This window comes from Egretta garzetta, unplaced genomic scaffold (assembly GCF_000687185.1).
Source record: "Egretta garzetta isolate BGI_Z169 unplaced genomic scaffold, ASM68718v1 scaffold34, whole genome shotgun sequence".
In the NCBI taxonomy this organism is placed as follows: domain Eukaryota; kingdom Metazoa; phylum Chordata; class Aves; order Pelecaniformes; family Ardeidae; genus Egretta; species Egretta garzetta.
In genome coordinates, this window is record NW_009259586.1 from 1,894,504 (window position 1) to 1,900,830 (window position 6,327).

Sequence of the window (6,327 nt, forward strand, 5' to 3'; positions counted from 1 at the left end):
CCTGCTGATCTTTTATAAGTTTCTTTGTTAGTGCAAGATTGTGTGCTTTCACTTTCTACGATTTCCTTAACATCTGTGATCTCACTGGTTACAATCACTAATTCATCTTTAGTTTTTCCTGACTATTCACTGTACTGATTTGTCTTTCTTGGGGTTTTTAAGAGTATTACTGAGCAATTTAGACACCTATGGATATACATCTGGTTTTATATAGTAGTTTACGCAAAGATGAATTTAGAGTTATTGATGTGAACTTTCAAATTTTAAACTGGATTTTTCTTTGGAAATTTTCTTTTTGGGATTTAGTGCAGGAGGATTACAGCTCTGAGTCCTCTAATTCCTGTGCGGCAGCAAAACAGCAAGTGGTGAAAGGACTGAAGTTCTTTATTTCCAGAGGTCTGTGTATCTTTCCTTTTCAAGAGTTTCCATGAAGATTGATTTATTTATTTATTAATAATCTGGACTTTGTTCGTGTAGAAACTGATATTTTGAATTTGGCAGAAGTTCTGGATCTACAGCAATCCAGACAGACATACCATGAATATTTTTGCTAGGCCTCTATGTATCTGGCCATTTCTACAGAGCATGGACAAATCATCAATGTGCTGTGTTTGTACCAATTCCACAACTTGTGAGATATATCAGAGTTATGAGGTGTGTCGCAGTTTGTGCGTGCGTGTGATGTATTAACTTTCTTGGAAAGGACTTGATGGGAACGTGCTGTCAGGAGCCAATGAACGACACGTTTTGTGCATGAGAAATTTCACATCTCAGGTTTGTCAGGTTTAGTTCATGTACCAAGACTATTCGCATAGCAGATTTCTAACAGAATTAGTGCTTTGTAGAAGCATACATTCACTGTCAGTCTAAAAAATCCTGAACTGACATGTGATAGCTGCACCTTGGGCTTTTAGCCACTCCAAATACGTCATGAGCACGCTAAATCTTGCTTGCAGAAGGTTGGGTGGGTGGTATGTATTATATTGCCTTTCTGTGTAGCAGAGCAGGTACCTCACTTAACACAGAGAGCATTACAATTTGTGGATGTGACAGTGGTAGCCTAAAACCCAATAACTTCTGGCTTACTGAGAACCAGGTACCAGTTTTACTAACAAATTAGTACCACAAGGGTATGGAAACGCAAATGAGAATATGTTTCTGTATGCTGGAATCTGTTTTTCTGCCACATACTGACTCTCTTGACTCTTTGTGTAGAATTAGCCTTGAATCCACATTGCAAAGGTTGGATTCAGGTGTCTGCAATGGTTGACGAAGAATGGTTGAGATTATGCCAAGGGAGACTAATGCTCCATGTGGAGTCTAGGAGTCAGCAGCAGGTGCTATGGAAAATAATGCTGTGAATTTTATTTGAACCTTCTTTCTTTCTCTGAGAGCAAAGGAGTAATATCCCTTCTGAGATCAAGGAGACATGCATTCTCATTTTGTAGTTTTTAAAGAACTAGGAGATTAGGAAGAATCCAAACCCTACATTTTTATTAAATGACACTTCTGCAACTCTTGGAAAATTCCTGTAGTATCTGATTTTTTTATTATTATTATTTCTTCTCTTGACAAGGCAATTAGAAACCAATCAGAATTTGTTAAATAGGTTTAATGGACTTAAAATAGAATTAAATGTATGGTTCATTCTTCAAATACTAAGTCATAGTAGAATATTCCGTACTGTCAGTAAAGAAATTCTTCATGCTGCACTAAAGAGCAGCATAGTGAATGTTGTAGGAGTAGAGAGCAATTGCCCTTAATTCCCTAGAATTTAATTGCATTGTACTTCTTTCTGATTGCATCCAATCAAAATAGGAGGTAATAGAAATTTGGCCAAAATTGTAATATCAAGCTCATTAATTACATGGTGGACATAATCCGAAGGAGGAACTGTCAGCTTGCTCTCCAAATTAGAGGTTAAGTGTTCTGGATGAAACTCAACAAAACCCACAAGACATTGTATTCCTAAAGACGCTCAGAGCATCTGTTTGCAGGAGGCCTGGGCTCCAACTCTAGCAGACATTGGAGTTCAGCGAGAGCCAGGATTTGAGAGCTGCTGCTTCACAGATCCCCTTTTCAGTGCCAAGTTCCAGCTCCAAGCCTTCCCTAAGCCTGCTGCATGCCATCTTTGGCCTCTGTGCTGTAGATCACTGTTCCCCATTTGAAATAAACTATCAGTCAGGCCCCAGGTATACTTACAGAGGACTGCAAAAAAAAAAAAGGCTTAGCCATATACTGAAGTTGTTCATGAAGTGCGGGTCTTGCCTGCTGTGTGAAGGCAGTGCGTACTGCAAAAGGCCATGTGGCAGTGTGGGTTGACTTTGCAATAATCCTTTCTTCCCTGCCTCCACTCTTTCTCCCCATGTATTATTTATTCCTGTTTGAGTATTTGAAAAAGCTTGCAGTATGCTATTGGAACCACCCCCTTTCCTCTGCCCTGTTGGGGTTCACCAGCAATATTTATCTTGTTCTGATGCATGCTGGCTTGCCTGCAAGATCCATAGTGGTTAACTTTCTGTTTAAAATAGTGTTTCTTTCTGTGGAGGTGAAGACAACTGGCATGCTGGGCTGCAAATTATTTGGTGAGTCATCAGTTAATATACACATCCTGAATAAAAAAGCACTGCAGCTGCTAATTTCTGTTTACTGCTTGACAGTATGTACAAGAAGGGAAAAGGTAATTGGTATGTGTAGCCTTTTACTAGTTGGTTTATATATATAAATGGAAAATATGCATTAGGGCTTTGCGGGCTCCAAGCCTCTATTTGTGTGAACGTATGAGAAATGCACTGTGGGCTTTGTCTTTTTTCCTCTCCCACATCCATGGATGGGCCAAGAGGGTGGATCAGGAAGGATGTAGGACATTCCATTACGGAAAGAGATGATTTGGAAGACACTCATCGTGATTTGGTGTTAGTGTTTGTTTTTCTCTCCTTAAACATAATTTGCCCTGAGAGAGATAGGTTTTTTTAAAAAAATTCCTCTGGTCAGCTGTATAAGCAGATAAATGGAAATGGAATGAGATGTTCCATTATCAAAATAACTGACTTGACATAGACCTTAGGAGCGGAATTTGGCCGTTATTCTGATTATGCAGATACATTGGGATCAGTCATTGATGTGTCTGTTTATTTGCAGGGTTAATGCCTTCATGGATTATTTTTCAGCAGTTTCTGTAGTGATTTCAGGGGCATAATTTAGGGCACAATCTGAATGAAAGCGTGACCAAAGCCAGAGGACCTGTTCTTGCTTGTTGCAGAAACAGAAATCAGAGAACTTTTTCCACAGTTTATGGGCTTGGCTTTATCTTCCTCTCTTTTTGATACTGACTATGCCAGATTGCCAATGGGTTTTGTTGTTCACAGATTTCTGCCCATCGACAAGAAGTTCAGGGAGAATGTTCATTTTTTGGGGGATCATTGTAGTAATAATGAATAAGAAATTGTGCTCTTTCTGAGGGTAAAAAAGTGTGTGTGGGTCCATAAATATAGGTGTTTGAGAGGTTTTGTTGTTTTTTTTTTCCTGATCAAGAGAAAATTATTATTATTTGCAGTTCTGACTTGTTTAGCCTAGTTCTTGTGGCACAGTATAAGAGCCTTTCTCCTTTCAGCTGCCCCTAACCACGTTGTCTTAATGCTTGAAAGTGGGTTAGCAAATGTGTTTTCTTTTATATTATTCAGACAGGTGATGGGTTAAAGATCTGTGGGCGTATTCTAGCTCACTAGTTCCTGTATAAAGTATAACCGTGAGCTGCCCTCAGAATAAACCTGGGCTTGGCACAGATTTATGTTCTAAACATGATTACACGTAAATGTCAGATAAGTGGAAATACTCAGGAAAGTGGAAACATTCCAGTATTCTGCTATTTATGGCATCAAAACAGACATTCAAAAAGCATTAGTTACTCCTTTTCAACTACTGAAAAACCTTTGTATTTTTTAATTTAAAAATAAGGGCAAATGACCTTTAATTGCCCAGTTTATTGTTATGAAGACGCTTGGGTTTTTTCTTCACTTAGTGAACTTTGGGAAAAATCAAACACAGACAATTTCAGTAAAGGAAGATATAATTATTAGTTTGTACTTCAGCATTTTTCTTAGAGCGTCTCAAAGCACTCCACTGAAATCTGTGGTTAAAATCTCATGACACTCCTTTGTAACAGATGCAGCAAATAGGCTTGATAGGCCTGGAAACCTGAGGCAGAAAGAATGGCAGTAAGCTGGCCGAGTTCAGAAAGGAAGTCTGTGTTAGAACCGGGTTTAGAGCGCTGGTTTCCTGATGGCCAGGGCTGTACTCCAGCTGTCTAGAAGTTGCTTCCCCAGAAGTACAAATGACTGCTACAACTGCATTTAGCCTATCTCAAATTAAAAACTGAAAGAGAAGCTCTGGCAGATGATGCGTCACTACACTGGTGCCAGTGAAACTGTAGTTTATTGCTGCAAATTTATTATTACCTCCAACAGGACTTTGATTCCATAAAGTGATGACTGGATTATAAAGAGGTGCAATTATTGGATGCATGAGTATGCTAGAGGGAAAATTGCCTGTTTGACACTGGGAACGTGGTGCTTTGATGCCCACGGGTGAGTGCTGCAGGACACTTTGTACTCCTCTGATTGCACTGGGTTAAAATTACCGAGGAATGACACAACGGTATGCATGAGTTCACATCTTTCTTTGCAACCCTGAAATAAAAATAAGCATGTTAAGACTTTGGGTTTGGGTTTTTTTTTTTTTTAAGAGACCAGTGAATTGACATTGCATCATACCCATACAAACAGACTTTATTAGTCAACGACTTCTTTGGTTTTCTTTTGAGTAGAAATATAAGGTGTAGAGATACCTCTTTCAATTTAGGGCTTATGTTCAGCTGCAGATAATGCAGAGTAAGTCCTATGTGTATGGTGCGTTTATTTCCTCTAAATTAATGTGCTTTGAGCAAAGTGTGTGTATGGGGTGGGGACCACTAAAACAAGGACTTAAAGACCTTTGATGAAGTTGCAGTTTTTACATGGAGCGATACTTTGTGCATACAGCGCTATTTTTATGTTTGTTTCTGTTGGTCTTTGTAAAAATATATTTTTATACCAGTTTGAAAATACTAAGTTGTCTCTTCATATTTGGGAATTACTCAGGGTTAACAAGATTTTCTTAAAGAATTTTTTTTTAATTACATTTGCTGGCAGATATATAACAAGCAAACGGCAAGGAGGTCATAAAGGGCCTAGGGTAGAGCTTAGGCAGTAAACAGATGCATTAGGGTAAGATTTAAGAAATTAGGTTTCCCTGTAAATCTTTGTTTCGTCGCTTGCAGTTTTTATCACTGGCCCAACACCTGGGGTTAGAGGTGATGCACTTTGATTTTAGCAACCTGCTGAATTTATTTTAATGGCCGATGAAGAGTGAGCATTTACTCCAAGGATGGCCCCTGTCCCTCAGCTCCCTGCGTACTGCATTTTAGATGTTTTGCATACTAATAAGGGTAGGCATTTGGGTTTACATGCTCGTATCATCAGGCTGGATTACAGGACCAGAAGGAAATCTCTGGCTCACCGACATCTCGTCCCAGTCTCATCCCTGTTCTGTACAAATGCACGGTAGTATTTGCCTGCGGGTAGCGAGAGGGCAAAGCCAGACAACGCTGGTGTGGATATGGTGAAAAAAGAACATGTCGCTTCTGGCTGTGGATATCCTAAAAGCAAGACTGAGGTGTGTAGAGTGGTGATTTCCATGTCCCACGGCAGGGGCTGAGATCTCCCTTCTGCACGGTGGTTGTGTGGTTCCCTGTTTGGGGTGGGTCCTGCTGCAAAGGCCAGAAATGTTCCTGTCCAGAAGCTGCTATTACTGCGCATAGGCCTCCACCCACCAATTCTCCACCACCCTACCTGAGGCCTAGGGCCCTTCGCCTTCCCGCGTACGCTGTAGTTACTGCAAACGCAGGAGAGGGGATCCGCGGCGGTCGTGGCTCCCTCCCGGCCGGCTGTGCTGGGGCTCGAACCCGCAGCCTGGCTAAGTGCGATTGATGGGGGAAAGAACCAATGGCCGCCTTGGAGCCCCCTAGCAACTGATCCGCTGTGTCCCGCTGGGAACACGAGGAAGGGGGCGGTCGAGGGTTGCCTTCCCCCAATGGAATCTGAGGAGGGCGGGGCTAATGCTCTTGGTACACCAATAGGCGAACGCGGGGGGTCGCTACCTCACAGGAGTGGGGGCGGGGCTTCCACCTCGGTGTGTCAATGAATGCCAAGGAGGGCGGGGCGGAAACGAACCGCCCAATAGTGGGGCTCGGGGGCGGGGCCCGGCGTTCTGTCAGAGCGGCGCGGCGGC